Source organism: Saccopteryx bilineata, chromosome 5 (assembly GCF_036850765.1).
Source record: "Saccopteryx bilineata isolate mSacBil1 chromosome 5, mSacBil1_pri_phased_curated, whole genome shotgun sequence".
NCBI classification, from domain to species: Eukaryota; Metazoa; Chordata; class Mammalia; order Chiroptera; family Emballonuridae; genus Saccopteryx; species Saccopteryx bilineata.
Genome location: NC_089494.1, coordinates 235,322,779 through 235,338,704, shown reverse-complemented (window position 1 = coordinate 235,338,704; position 15,926 = coordinate 235,322,779). Strand labels below are relative to the sequence as shown.

At 48.0% G+C, this 15,926-nt stretch overlaps 1 long non-coding RNA gene across 1 annotated transcript in view; it reads right to left on the bottom strand.

Moving 5' to 3' along the window:
• Positions 1–6,992: 6,992 nt before the first annotated feature.
• Positions 6,993–15,926, bottom strand: part of LOC136338629 (uncharacterized) — an 11,138-nt gene continuing 2,204 nt past the window's right edge. The window contains exons 2-3 of the long non-coding RNA XR_010731987.1: positions 11,856–12,000; positions 6,993–8,518 (exon numbers count right to left, since the gene is read on the bottom strand). This is a non-coding gene — a long non-coding RNA (uncharacterized lncRNA). The remainder of the gene's footprint in view (positions 8,519–11,855; positions 12,001–15,926) is intronic.

Genomic DNA, 15,926 nt, shown 5'->3' with positions numbered 1-15,926 from the left:
AAGAAGAACCAAGTTGCCAAGTTTCATCTTCTTACAGCAACACCAGACGGAGCCCACTGGTAATAGCCTCTGGACCAATTTATGTAACCAAACAACGATTTTAAGGGCCTGGCACTTACATGGCCTGTGCTATTCTTTTTAAACCTGGTTGGAGAATCTAAGGTGGGAGAGTGAAAACATCTGGTCAGCACTATCCCCTCCCACCAGCACGCCACTACCAGGCACCAGACCGCTCCAGCTCCTAGCCTGGCTGTCCCCAGGTGGCCTCTGCGAGAATACTAGGTTAGGGATGGGATTAGAAACCTTACACCACTCTGGCCGGAAGCAGATCCCCGCGGGGCAGCAGCTCCAGCCCGCCACCCGTCACCCGTGCAACCCCGTAGCTTTGGGCTTTGCATCCGCCACAAACGCGCAGTGGGCTTATCCTGGAACACTGCAAGTATTAATAATCATTAAAAAAAACAACAACAACAAAAAACAGGCGCTTACAAAAAAAAAAAGAAGTGCTAAATGTCAAGAACTGGGGCAAGATATTTTAAAAGCAATGCGCCGAATTCAAGCCTGTACTTTAACTTTTTTAATAACGATTTTTTTTTCTGGGTTGGAAGCTCGCACCGAATCCTGGAGGAATTGATAAATCAAATTAAGGTTATATTTTGCAACAGACTGGATAAAGCAATAAAGGAGAGCGCGCGGAAATGGGACTTCACCCATCAATTAGATCTCTATTAGCAACCAATGCAGGCTTCACCACAGGAAATGGCGAGTCCGGGCCCACGCGGACCCTTCAGGCCCCCACCCCCTTCTCTCACCTCCTCTCTCCCCTAGAGTTAAACTCTTCGGGCGCACACAGTGGAGCCAAATCCCTTTGTTTGGACGAGGGTTTTTGTTTTGTTTTGCTTTTTCTTTTCTTCTCGGCCTGGTTTTGAAACCTGGCGCCACCTGCCTCCCCCCACTGGAGCAGAGCGCCAGCCCCGGACACTCCGGCCTGGCTGGCCGAACAGGTTGCAGCGACACCTGCGCGGTCTGCTGAGCCGCACTGGACCGTGGTGCAGGGGCTGGGGCGCTGGCCCTGATTAATATTAAAAGCTTTATGACGGTCCTGAGCAGTCCATAATGAAAAGTGATTAACAAGACAATGGACAGGGGTCTGAATGGTGGGACCACTCATCTGCTCTAACAGAGCAGACCCGCCCCGGGGCCCCAGCGTGCGAATTCCGCCCCAGTGTCCCGAGGAGTCCGAGGGGCTCACGGGAAAGCCTGGCTGGGAGTCCGCCCGCCGAGGTGGCGCCCTTGCGGGCTGGAAGGAGACCCTCAGGCAGGGTCCACTCTGACCTCGGCTTTGTCCCAGACGAGAGCGCACGTGTTCGCCACCTCATTGGAATCCAAGATGTGCCTGCACCCGGATTCTTGAGGCGACTACGGGTGCGCACCCTAACTCGCCCCGTAACTCCAGATTCTGGAATCCGAGCTCTGATGGGAAAATACCCTAATAACGGCTATTGGGGCTTGGCACACAGGCAAAAAGGATAGGGCATGATCCCCGAATCCATTCCTTTCCACTCTCTGGCAAATGCACCTAGCCCTTGACCCCCAATCCTTCGGTCCCCAACAGAACAGAAATTTCCCCAGGCCCAGAAAGCCTCATTTATCATTCTCGTGGGGACCTGAATGACAACGCTTCTCGCCCTAACCCGGCTGTGAGTCGGAGCCCCCCACTTCTGCTTTCTTGTCCTCCCAGTACCCCTCCCGCTCCACACCCTTGCCCATTAGGAGACAAGGTGCAACCGCCCGGGAATGAGCAAACAGGAGAAGTGGCCGATTGGATAAAGGAGGCACTGTTGCAGTTGCCGCTGCCTCTGCTCCCATTCAGGAGACGAATTCAAATGGATATTTCCCCCCTCGACCCAGCTGAACGAGGCTCAATGCCTCAAAGGTGCAGAGCTGACTTCGTGGACATGCTCTGTGGCTGATATTATAATTTTCATAATGCGCTTTTATGTCGCTCCAGACTCCTCCGGTGAGTAGCCCGCAGAGCTGCTGAAAAGGGCTTTGAGAGGCCCGGGAGCGCGGCTGCTGCGAGCTGCGCGCCCCCCGCGGGCCTGAGTGGCACCGCGTGCCCCGGCCGGGGCGCGGCTCCTGCAGGGCGAGCGCGCGGGCGGCGGCGGGCGTGCCCGCGCTGCTCATTAGCATGCACCCGGAGTGCGTCCGCCAGCGCCCGCCCGCCTCCAGCGCTCCTGCGCCCCTCCGCGTCTCAGCCAGTCGGCTGGGTGCGACGTCCCTACCTCGCCTCTACTCAGACTCCAACTCCATCTCCAACTCAGCGGGTCTTGGGCCAGCCAGGCCTAAAGAAGGTCCTAGCGTTAAGATGTGACCGTATCCCGGGAGCAGTCAGGGGCCGGATAGTGTTTAGGCCTGGTGCAGGCTGCTTTTGCAAGGGCCCAAAGGCAGGGGATACTCGGTTCGTGGTGAAGGCAGGGATTAAGCGAAAGCCTTATCACTGTAATGGGTGAGATGGACTATTTTATTTAAGCAGTTAGCAAGTATTAATCATTTAACCCTTGTTCACAACCCGATGAGGAAACTGAGAGTTTAATTTGTTCAAGGTCGTACTGCTGGTAAGTGGGAGGGCTTCATTCAAACCAGTTGGTCTCAAAGTCCTTGCTTTTAACTAGTTAATGGCTACTTTCCTAATGTTTGCTGTGTGTTGGGCTCCAGTAATCAGTTCACATGTAAACTCATTTGCCAGATCCATAACAGGCAATACAGATCAAAATAGATTAATCAAAACCCCTGGTCCTCACCTGTACTTAGTCATTAGAAATCACTGCTATTGATAACAGCTCAAGTTACCTACTTTTCATCTTCTTTTCAGACTCACACTAGGAATCTGCATTAAATATTTAGGTCCTCCAAGAGTCTAAATCAAACGCTTTAACTTAGTCACCAATAGACACATTGAAAGTTAAGAAATATATACCATGGCAAAACTGTAAGAAATAGAAGAAGAAAAAAATGAAAGTTAAAAGCCTACATTCATTCTAAAAGAATTTCCCAAATAAACTCACTGTTGGTATTGGCCCTTGGTGGAGAGTTTTAATATATAACTTTAGCTTAAACTTAATAAATATTACAATAGGCCCCATTATAGCAGACTCAGTTCTATCATTCTTAAATGATCCCCTGCACCAAATTTGGGGACTGTTTACAGAAATATCAGGTAAAAGTTGTAATGCTGTAGTTAATTCAGCATTCATTGCCAAGGACAGTTATAAAAATGTCCTCAGTTGCTCTCTAAAGCAGGGAGTCTACTAGTAAGGTCACCAAATACCAACTTTATAGGTCCAGCTTGTATGTTGATAATGAGAGAGAGCAACCAGTACATATCCCTATCCACTCACATTTGGTTAAAAAGCAGATATGACTTTTAAAAAAATACATTGACAAGCCTCCCTAGGAGAACTTGCTTTACACAGGAGCAGAATGAAGTTTGTGTCCACAGGTAGATAGATCTGCTCTGAGAATGTTTGTCCTGAAATCACCCCATGTAAGGCCGGGGGCCGCCATCACGGCCATGAAGGTTTTCATTGAATTTAGGCAGACAGCAAAGAAACAGTGGAGCCAAAAAGTGGTGGGCCATCCCTTTATTAAAGTCTCACACCGGCCACAGAGCAAACACACAGGGCTCCCAAGGCCACTGACACATTCTCCCATTCCACAACCAGGAGAATCTTCTCTGGTTTCTCCCAGAATCAAAGACCCCACCAGTCTCAGTAGGGCTCCCAAAGCCCCTCAGCCCTGGTTCCCCATCTGCACACCTTCTCTCTCCCTGCCACCATGGCTTCTTCCTCACACTCTGCATTCTCTCTGCTCTCACTCTGCAAACATGGCTTCTCCCTCAGCACCCTGCATTCTCTCTGCTCTCACTCTGCAAACATGGCTTCTCCCTCAGCACCCTGCATTCTCTCTGCTCTCACTCTGCAAACATGGCTTCTTTCTGCCTCTTCCTTCTTCTCTCTCTTTTCAAAACTTTCTGGCTTGAAAACCTTTCCTCCAGCAAACATTAGCAAAACAATGGCCCTTCCCAAGCAGGAAGGTAATTTATAACTTCACAGACCACTTATACCTGACCCTGCACAGCTCCCAATGCAAACTATAAGCAAGCAAACATAAAAATCATATTTTACAAACTTATTTGACCAACACTTCATAACCACTCTGTGCCCTATCATAGTGCAATTGCCCACCTCTTTTTTTTCTTGGCCTAGTCAGAGGAATATGATGGTATTGTCAATGCCCACCATGCACTGTGCAGCAATTAGCCCCATACGTCCATCTGCAATAATACCACAAGGTCAGTTAAGAATCAGTGTCAGGGCCTGACCTGTGGTGGCGCAGTGGATAAAGCATCGACCTGGAAATGCTGAGGTCGCTGGTTTGAAACCCTGGGCTTGCCTGGTCAAGGCACATATGGGAGTTGATGCTTCCAGCTCCTACCCCCTTCTCTCTCTCTGTCTCTCTCTCCTTTCTGTCTCTCTCTCTCCTCTCTAAAAAATGAATAAATAAAAATTAAAATAAAAAAAAACCTTAAAAAAAGAAAAAAAGAATCAGTGTCAGGTTGGATTTTCATTTATCTACACAAAGGCCTTTAGGGCTCCATCTAAACTTGACAAGAAATTATGACCTAGAAACTAAGCAGTAGATCTGGAAGCACAATCCCCAGATTCCATGCCCAGAGTTATACTATTTTATTTTCTTCCTTAAACTAGCCTCATTGTTTGTTCTTGTCTATAAATCTACTGCTATAGCCCTGCCTATCTAATGGCATGATCCCAAATTACAGCTAAAAATCTGTTCTTCTTCCTGATTTGTCGCAGTGCAATGAAAGATAACTACATCTGAAACTGGGAGACAGCAGCTGCTCATACATTTCTTCATTAAATAAACATAGGGATACCTGCTGATTGAAACCATTTTGGGGTTTTGATATGGATGGCTCTTTATAACCCTTCCCATATGTTAGCTTCCATTAAATTCAACAACTTTGTTCTAGCTGCCTCTAAATCTGGCTATGAAATCCTTATTAAAACTTGAAAATGTTCTAAAGTAAAACTGTATCGCATGCTTACAAAAAAAGTGATAAAGTGCCATTTTCACAAATCATTTTTCTAAGTGATATATATGGTAGATAGGGTCAGAAGGTCAAATCACTCAGAAAATTTGTGACTCTCACCTAGATGGCTTTTGTTTGAATTGCCCAACCAAATGAGAAGAGGAGATAGATTTTGTTTAAATTGTTTACTTTGTATTGCCTTTTTAAACCCCTCACCCCCCAAAAAAAATTCTTATTATACCACATCATTTTTGGAAATTGTAATATTTGACAATAACTACCAAAACAATCACTCTCATAGAAGAGGTAATGATAGCAAGTTAATGAATGTCATTATTGAAAATAAAAAGAATGTTATCCCTCCTTAGTGTGCAAGTTAATATAAGCTTTAAAATAATTTTGAAAAGCATAATTGATAATTGTCAAATTATAGATTTCTGTCAAATGGTGAATTTAAGATATTATGTAGTGGGAAAAGGAAATAAATTTAATATGGATATCTGAGAATGTGGTGGTAGTTATCTATAGAAGTGAAGGGTGGAATGAATTTAGGACTTATCTGCATGCAAAGTGGTCAGTTGTGGTTCCAAATACCTTCTTTTCCACTCGCCTGGCAGTATTTTTCTTCTTTGTATGTACAGGCACAGCCCTTTTTTTTTCTTTTTCTTTATTTCCCCTGTTTGAAGAATTTTCATTTTCTTCATTTTATTGCAAGTAGGGAAACAGAAATGGGAATACTGAGGGAATTTACAAGGTAATTCTCAAGAACAAAAATCTTCAATGAAAGAAGAGCTCTTGTAGGCCAGTTCTGCAAATGGGCTGTGGCACTGATTTAACTGACCTTGTGTTTCCTTTGGCCTGTGCACACATTAGCTTATTAAAGGTGCAAGTGAAAGGTGGGGCTTGCAAAACTGGATAGAAATGCCTTCTGGGCTCCTTCCTCCCTCCCTTTCCTTCCCTTCCTTCCTTTCTTTCTTTTTCTTTCTTTTTTCCTTTCTTTCTCTCTCTCTCTTTCTTCATTTTCTTTTTCTTCCTTTCTCTCTCTCTCTCTCTCTCTTTCTCTCAGACGTAGGAAAGAACATTGGAGAACTGTGTCCCAGATTTAGTAAGGGACAAGATAACAGGTGTGGAGAAAGTTCAGTTGCACCCGTAGTCCTACCACAAGTAAACATTGTAACCACCATTTTTTTCTGCACAGGCCTAGTTTTCTAAAAAATAGGAAGTCAAATTGATCCATACATTCTCTCTCTGGCCTACAGTTCTGATGTGTAGGAAAACTAGTACCTGACAGAGCTCAAATTACTTTATACCTGGTAACAAACTGAAATACATATTTCCAGATGTAACTTCTGAAGCTTTAAGTCTATGCTTCATCATTTGTCCTTTGCTCTATACCTTACTTACAGAACACAGTGTACTACATATAACTGCTTGACATTTTTCTGTTAATCAATAGGGCCTCTGCCCTTATCAAGGATGACTATATTCAAATGGCTTTCACTGTATATACAGAACATTTTTAAATTACAAAGTAAAAATTTTATAGGCCACTCTTTAATGTGGTAGATGGATTCCTGAAAGAAGTTATGTAAAACAGACTCCGATGGTGAACAAAATTCTACTATTTAGTTATATGACAATTTTAGATATAATTTTATGATATTTTGACTGGAAGTGACTAACAAAATTTCAACTTTTCATTCCCTTTACTGTATTTCTCCCCTTGTCCTTCCTCATTAAAGAGACTTCATGAATACCACAGATATTCTAAAATATATATTAAGAGCAAAAAAGAATAACAGGTCATTAAGAAAAATATTAAACAAGATACATAATTACAGCTTTCTTCCTTCACAAAGTTGCTGTTTTTAATGTTGCTTATGAATATGGTCATTCAGGTAGCCACACATTAAATTAAAATGTTTACTATTTGACAGCAAGATTTATTAAAGACAAATGAGAGACAGGAATTTTTTCTGAATTGCCAATTGCTGTTTTAAATTTTACATGGTGAGAGTGTATCCAAAAATTGCAAATTATTTTAGCTAATAAAGAATGCTTAAATAACTGTAGCCACAGCTATGTGGCTTCATTCAAAACTAATAAAGCCAGTAAGTTAATAACAGTAATTAACTCCCACTCTACCATACTCCCTTCCACAGATGCTTTGTAACATACATTTGAGATTTAGTTAGCAAGTATAGAAAAGCAAAGCACAGCAGGGAGATAGAGGATGCTCATGTGATGAACATAGGGAAAAAATTCTTATATCAGGAAATAGAAATGTCCCTGCTGCATGATTGTGTAAGCCCCCACAGGGTCTATGAGCTCATGAGAACACACCAGATAATTAATTCATAAATAGCCAAGACTGGTGAACATGGTTTCTCCATGAAGAACCAGTACTATTCTTCAAGAACCTTTTTATGTAGCTAGTTAACTAAAAAACATTAAGTGAACAGATTATCAAAATGAAAACATTTTGAGGGGAAGGGTCAAGACTTAAAAGAAGCGGGAATTAAACTGAAATGATAACTAAATAAGAAGTGACATGCAATTATGCTGAATAAACAGATTATTTTTTTAGTAATGAAGAGGGAAAAATGTAAAATGTTCACTTAGAAATTATATCGACTATCATCTTGAAAGGTCTCTGGAGGTAAATGAATTAAATACCCTTGGGGGGGGGTTCTTTTTGCTGTTTCTTTTAAGGTTTCTTTTCATTCACTTTCTACAAAGGGCCATTTGTCAAATTCAAGAATAAGAAGGACACAGTGCCAGTGGATGTTGTTTTTGTTGTTGTTAGGAAAATGAGTTTACATCCCAGCAAGGTGTCTAAAACAGTGTCTAAAGTGCCTCATGAGCAACCATTGAACAAATGGAATTTTCACAGCAACTCATAAACTTCCGCAACCAGTCTATTTGCGAAGCATTCTCTAGGTCAGACCCATAGTCTATTGATTTGACCAATAGAGGAAAAAAGCTTTTCTTGCTTGTTTTGGGGAAGCACACACACAACAACAAGCCGGGGGGGGGGGGGGCAAGGCAACACACTCAGCAGCTCAGTAGGGAAAAGGTCAGGCTGCTGCTGACGAGTATGTCAAGACACCCCCTAACCCATGGGAAAACATGGATAAATCGGTTCGACGCACTGCATTCAGAACCCATGGAAGGGAATCACAAAACTGCACTTTGGCATTGTTGGCCTGAAAGGATATCTATTTATCATCTCATAAGACAGCTCGAATGATCTTTATCTACTTCGGCCACTTTCTGACCCAAATTCAGGGTTTTTATGGAAAATTGCAGTCAGTTTGATTGATGAAATCCAAAGATGTCTAAAATGGCACCAAAGATCTCCAACTGTGCAGACTCCAACCGAGGGCTTCAATGTTGGCATTGTTCCTGAAGGAATAAAAAAAGAAAAGGAAAAAGTTGAGAAAAACAGGCAAAAGTTCGGGGATTTCTGCATTAAAACTTCAAATTTCAATGAAGATCCCCAAAGCTATTATCCCTGTTCACACGTGCGAACTGGGCGGACATCAAAGTATTTCCCACACATCGCCACAAAACCGGCTTCCTCGTGAACCAATAAACCGTCTTTGTAACCCGCTGAATGGCCGTATCTGCGGAGAGAGCAGGTTTGCAGAAAGGCGCTCAGAAAGGCGTCGAGGCGCTGGGAGCTGCGGGCCCGGGGAGCCTGGCGAGCCTGCCCGGGCGCAGGGCGCAGAAACTGGCCTACGCTGTCGACCCTGCCACCGGCCGTTGCGGGCTTTAAAATGCCCCAACGAGGAGTCCGAGCCGCCACGGAAAGAAAGCATTTGCGTTCGGGAGAGGGCAGCCAGAGCGCACACTCCTCTCCCTCCTAGGCCCGCCGGTGGCGGTGGCGCCGCTGTTAACCCAGAGTCAGACCCAGGCGGAGGCACCCGGCGCCGAGGCCCACGGAAACCGGAGACAGCGTGATAGTCTGCGAAACCTCGGTCCGCTTTTTGGGGGCGATGCATTATAATGGAATATTGTCACCTGCCTAATTGTTCTAAGCGGGCCTCCTCCCCTCCCCCATTAGTAATAATAGCTGGAGCACGCCTCCTACCCGGTTACCAGGCCCGGGAGCTGATGAATGAACGCCCTCGTAGGGGAAAATCTTGGGAGCTGTCTTCTGTCGTATTACCCAAGGGGGCCGGCTATAAATCTTCCTTCATTTTAACCACATTTACCCTCATCCTCCTCGGGGCTAGGGATGCTGCGTTAAGATTGCACTGATGTGCCAACGCTCTGCACCAGCTGCTCCTAAATACAGACAGGTCCTTGTCAATTAAGGCTTTGAGAAGCAGGTCCTCCGGGCCCTGGGGGCACTGGAGCAGCCAGCAGCGTGCAGCCCCCACAATTAGTATCCATTTGGAAGGGACCTTCAGGGCACAAATGCACAGGCAAAGGAAGAATCAAAACACCAGGCAACTTCAATTCTGGAAATTGGTCGTGTAAGTGTTGTGAAACTGAACAGACGGCCCCCAAGAAGGGAGCTAAGATTTCTGGGGCAAGATGGGCCTCTCCCGCCCTCCTCCCCAATATTTTCCCTTTGTCTCCGTTCAAACCAGGCAGTGGATTGAGTTTGTGGATAGGCTTGGGGGGGGGGGGGGAAGAAAGATAAATGAATACATTCATTTTGCCTGCTCCAAGCTGAAGTTGTCTTTGGATGTCTTTTGTGGTCACCTCAAGCAGCTGGTCAATCCTGCCCGGACCCTGGCCTTTGGCCCAGAGAGCACTGGACAAGGCAGGCGCTCCAAGGAGAAGAGCTGCGATGTATCAGGTCAGGGAGGCCAAGCCGCCGGTGGGCCAGGCAGAACATTAGCAGCTCAGCTAAACAAAACCCAAAAGGCTCAGGGGTCCTGGGGCACCATGAGGGAAGGTGTTTGTTTAACCGATTAGGAGCAGTTGGTAGTTAGGGGCGGAGAAAAGGGCAGAGCTTGTGACACAGGGCAACTTAGCTGGACAGCAAGGGTGGACATTCAGAGGACATCACTGTTTAAGACTGTGTGACCCCACCAAGTTCAAGAACAGAGCAAACAGCACAGGCCATTAGGGACAGCCGTCAAATGGATGGCAACAAAGCCAAGAGGGACATTGAGAAAAATGTTTCAATATTAAATATGGAAAAGTATTGGGGACCAGGGCAAGGGGTCAATGAAAGTCAACAAGAGTTTAGGCTTAATGATAGAAAGGATTTAATATCAAAAATGCATAAATCTGCAAATGAGCCAGCCTTATAATAGAGATAAAAGAACCAGTTCAGTCAACATTCTGTGATAATGGCACCATAATAGATAGCATCAAGTTGTTAACATTTAACACAAAAGTTAAGAGAATGAAAAGAAAGACAGCTCCCTTAATTGAGAACCTGCTGGAAGATTTCCACATGCCACAAGGGATGACTACAGTTGCTAACTAGCTGTTTTATCAACATTCTGACCCTCAGGGAAAGGTGGGCCTGTTCCTGGGGGGGGGGGGGGCTGCAGCCCACATGGCCCCTTCCTAATCTTTTCTGCTCAGAGGACCACTCTTTCTCCAAAGATCCTTTCTCTCAGAACCCTAGCGATTTCCTACTTCCCATTTCATCAAAGAGATGAAATTTCTTTTAAAGTTCACTTCACCTGTCTGAGTGAGCTAACAAAAGTTCTTAACAGGGAGCATATTATGAAAAAACATTTTTCTTTTATTTTTATCCTGCTAAGGATAAAAACATGTTTCTTCAGAAGGGAGGGTCAGTCAAAAAGCTTCAAAAGAATTTCTCCCCCCCCCCCTTTTTTTTTAGAGAGGAGAAAGAGAGGGGGAGAGACAGACAGAGAGGGAGAGAGAGGAGAGAGAGACAGAGAGAAAGAAGGGGGGAGGAGCTGGAAGCATCAACTCCCATATGTGCCTTGACCAGGCAAGCCCAGGGTTTCGAACCGGCAACCTCAGCATTTCCAGGTCAACGCTTTATCCACTGCGCCACCACAAGTCAGGCCCCCTCCTTTTTTTTCGGGTTTTTTTTTTGTTGTTTTTTTTTGTTTTTGTTTGTTTGTTTTTCATTTTTCTGAAGCTGGAAACAGGGAGAGACAGTCAGACAGACTCCCGCATGCGCCCGACCAGGATCCACCCGGCATGCCCACTATGGGGCGACGCTTTGCCCACCAGGGGGCGATGCTCTGCCCATCCTGGGCGTCGCCATGTTGCGACCAGAGCCACTCTAGCGCCTGAGGCAGAGGCCACAGAGCCATCCCCAGCACCCGGGCCATCTTTGCTCCAATGGAGCCTTGGCTGCGGGAGGGGAAGAGAGAGACAGAGAGGAAGGCGTGGCGGAGGGGTGAAGAAACAAATGGGCACTTCTCCTGTGTGCCCTGGCCGGGAATCGAACCCGGGTCCTCCGCATGCTAGGCCGACGCTCTACTGCTGAGCCAACCGGCCAGGGCACCCCCCCCTTTTTTTCAATCAACAATAAACCTTATTTTCAAGGACACTTTCAGCAGTAGATCCTCCAAGTTCACTGAAGCAAGGATTTCTGCACTGTGCACTAGATCTCTAAAACTTCACCTCTGTATGAAAAAGACCTTCTCTTTAACATCCACAAGTTGATGCTGAAAGTCAAGGAGAGATTGTCCTATCCTAACAGCAACACAAAAAGTGGTATCCTTCCCATTGTAGACAGCTGCTGCCCAAGACGCAGCCTCCCCCCATTCCTGAGGAGCCCAGAGACAGAGCCCACCTTCCAGGCAGTCGTCATGGGTGGAGTGCCTTCTACAGAGTACAGCCACAGCTTCCTGGTCTGTATCTTTCAATTCCATGATGCTTCATAGTTTTCAAAACACATGTACATCCATTATCAGAATTGATCCTTCCAACTACTTCATCTAGTGAATAGAGCAGACATTATTAATCCCACTGTATAGGAAAGGAAACAGATTTAGACAGATTAAATTAAGTTGACTCACTTTACAGTCAATGACAACCAGATTCCTAATCTCTAGTGTGTTCCACTACTTCCCTGTACTTTGTCCTCCACAGTTTGGAATGCCAGGTTCAGAGGTAGAGTTAGAAACTAATGTCTTCCTCCAACCTGTACAGACACATTGGCGCTTATTCCAATCTAGGCTGTGAATGTTAGTCACATGTTTTAGAGCACCTATTCATTTCACACATGGAAAAACCTGAGGCTCAGAGAGATCTTCAGCACCCAACTTAGGTCCCAGAGTCAGAAAGGGGCAACTCTAGTATCAATCTGAGTTCTGTGGTTCCACAGCCAGGGTACATCAGAAACCCTTCAGTATCCACCACACCTGCTTTTTCCTGCAAGGAAACTGCGAGTTCCTCGCATGCAGCGCTTTTGTTCCTCTTGCGTCTCATACGGAATTATCTTCAGAAAGCATTTGTAGAAGTAATTCAAGAATGACTAATGGCTAATAAGTGAATGGATAGGATAGACACCCTAATCAAAGTGATACTAGTTTGGGCCTACCTCCAGTGATACTGATGGGTGACCATGTAAAAACCATACTCCAGCTAGCTGAACATTTAAAGGGTCCTTTTTAATGGAAAGCAAACAAGAAAAACCGGCTCCAAAGTCCTGGATTCCAGAAATGTCTGTGTGTGTTGTTTTGTTTTAATAACTGCTGCTAAGTGAATGTCCTGTTCCTGCAGTTGCCACTCCCCATCACTCTTGACTAAGGACCTAAGCTCAACAGAGCCTACTCTCTGGCAAGGTCCAGTCTCAGCTCCTCAGGTGAGGAAGTTAGAAAAGGTCAGGAGGCCACACCAGGATGGGGCTGGGCGAGACCTGCTCCACCTTCACACTTGGAGGTCACTCTGATCCCTTGACCTCTAAGAGTCCTTCCGTCTGTAAAGTTCTAAGATGCAGTCCTGATCCTCTGACCTCAGCTGGAGATGACTGGCAGGAAGCCGCTGGCACCCCCCTTACCCCCCCCCCCATCAGGAGTCTGGAAAACCAAGGCTGGCCCTGGCCTCTGGGGGCCAGCTCCTGCTGGGGATCCACGCTGGACACAAGCCTGGACAGGCGATTCCCTGGAATCTTCGGACTCATTCTCTTCCCCTCCCCACACCGGCTCCCTGAAGTCTTGGCGCCTCGGGCACAGCCGGTGGCGCCAGCGCGGGCACTTCCGGGGCCTGCCCCCACCCTTACTAGAACAGGTCAATGGCCAGCACTTGCCAGGCGCCTGGCTGCTCTGGCCTGGCGGCCGGCCCCCCAGCCGCGTCCTCGGACAGCTCCGGACCTAGCAGGGGGTCAACATCCCTGAGGGCTGCTCTTCCCTCTGCCTTCTCCAGAGACCCGACAGAGGAGGAGATTTCAGAGATGGACCAGTCGCTGCCTGGAGCTCCAGGTGCGCTTAAGTCACCTTGGAAAGCTAGGGAAACCTGCAGCTACGCCACCCATGTCCCAGCACACGCAGGGAGAACACAGCCTTCGCAGAAGGCAACTGTTTTGTCTTGCAAGAATGTTAATTTCAGGATACACCAGAATCCGAGCTAGCGGTGCACGAGGCAGGAGACTAGAAGTTGCAGGTTTTTAACGCATTTTTCTAAAGAAAAATATAATTTGGCTAAATGCAGCAAAGGTTTTTCGCGGGTTCAGGAGGTCAAGCAGATGTAGACAAGCGCAGGGAGTTATTTATGTCAGGTCGGGTTATTGTGAAGGCGAGAGAGCGAATCGCGGAGGCGGCGCGGGCCACCAGTGGGCCCGCGCGCCGGGGTCAGGCTGGCGGGCAGTGTGTCCATCCTGGCGGGACAGTAATTGCCCGGGGTCTGACACGATGCCGGGGGATCGGGGCGCCTCCATCCATCTCCATCCAGTTAGCGAAGCGCCCCCCCCCCCCCCGGACGGAAGGCCGGGCTTGGTTGAACCTTAGCTCTGAATAATGGGAACAATTGTCTGCGCGCCTGGCAGTGCCCGTAAAGCTGCTCTGGGTTCGCGCTCCCTCTCCTTTCTCTGGTCCTAGTTGTCCCCCCGTCTGGGCGATGGGGTTGGGTGGGAGGTCAGCTCGAGGCAGGTGCAGCCTGAGCACAGAGTCGGGGGCGACCAGGGCGCCTGGGAGGAGACTCCCACTACCTCCACTCCGCCTCCTCCGGCCACGAACCTGCTTCCTCCGCCAACCTTGCCAGCTCACACGGCCGCCCGCCCCTCTCTTCCCACCCAGGACCCTCCAGATCTCGCCTCTAGAACTTTCCATCCGCGCTGGGGGCTGGTAAAGAGTCTTCCCCCTCTGACAATTTAATAGTCCCGAGTCATCATCCGCGTGACACTGGCCATCCATCTTCTCCCAGGGGAGGACAAAGCCGGGCCTCCCGGACTGCGGCCTCTCCCTCCCCGGCCCTTTCTATTTCGGGACGGCCTCGCCACAATGGCGTCCTTATGAACCATAATGGAGATGTTTATGAAGGCCGCGATACCAGTGTATGAAGACAATTTTATGCCTAATTAGAAAATGATGTAACCCGGGAGAAGACAAAGAGGAGCTGTCCCCCCTCCCGTCTCTCTCTCTTCAATCACACCCCAAATTTCCTCGGGCCAGTCCGCTTGCGATGCGCTGGGCTCCTGGCCTCTGTTTTGACAGCAGCTCAGCTCCCTTCGCTCCTCCGGCCCCGGCCGCACTGCGGGCAGCGGCTGGCAAGCCCCCGGGCGAGGGGCGAAGGCTGGCGGCTTGCAAGCCCCCGGGCGAGGGGCGAGGGCTGGCGGCGGGGCGCCGAGGGGAGGGGCGGAGGCGGGCGCAGCGGCTTAAAGAGATTTGGGACGCGCGCTCCTGCACTTTCTCTTTTCCCCGTGCGCCCCCATCTGAGGGGACGTCACCCCTGGGAAGACTCCAATAAATGCAACCCGGCGCCACTCGATTCCGGGATAATTTTTAATATATATGCAATAAATGTTCACTTTGTTAGATTGAATGACAGACAATAATATCGGCAAATCTTCATATCCATCCATTACCAGCAAATGAGCCACACAAAGAACAGATTTGCTTTTGATTAATTTATTTGCAGACTCGGGTTGATAAAGCAATAACTATTTGGTTAAACTTGACATTTGGTCTTCGGGGGGTTATCAGACAAATCCCTGTCGTTCGGGAGAGATAATAAAGCTGTTTAAAGGGGATTAATTATTAATTGGCTGCAATTAATTTCCCCCCTTTGCTTGGCTGCTGCCACAATGGGCATACCTCACCCGCAAACAAAAGGCCGGGGGTTGCTCCAGCCGCCGACTTGGGGGCGAGGAGGGGCCCCCCGAAGCACCGAGGGACAAGTGGCCTTTTGCACCTCGGTCACTCTCGTGCAGACTAGTGTAATGACCACCAAGCCTAGCGCAATCTGTTCGTTTGGGGGCCATGAACTCCGTCTCGAGCAGCTTTCCTGGAATCGAGGGTCCGATTGAGCATCCACTTCAGGATCGAGGCTTCTAAACAGATTCTTCCGTCTAGATATTTTCGGGGACAGGAACATCAGCTCCTAACTGTCGTTCTATCTAAGTCCACGTCCCCTGATCTGTTTCCCAGGGGCCGTGACTTGAGGGTTGAGAATGACCTGCGCACCTGGGGGCAGTTGTGGGGGGATTCCATCTCCCCCGGCGCCCCTCGTGCCGAAACCCCTCCAGTTGCATCCCGACCCCGTGACGTGGCCCAGGCGGCTGCCGAGCGCAGGCGGGCCGAGGCCAGACCGCACTTCGCGCCGACGCCGGAGGCTGCGCTCAGGCCCCCGCGCTGGGCCGGCCGAGGTCCAGGCTGGCTGCAGTGCGCTCGGCCCGGAGTGCGTGCGGCACCTTCGTGACCCTTCT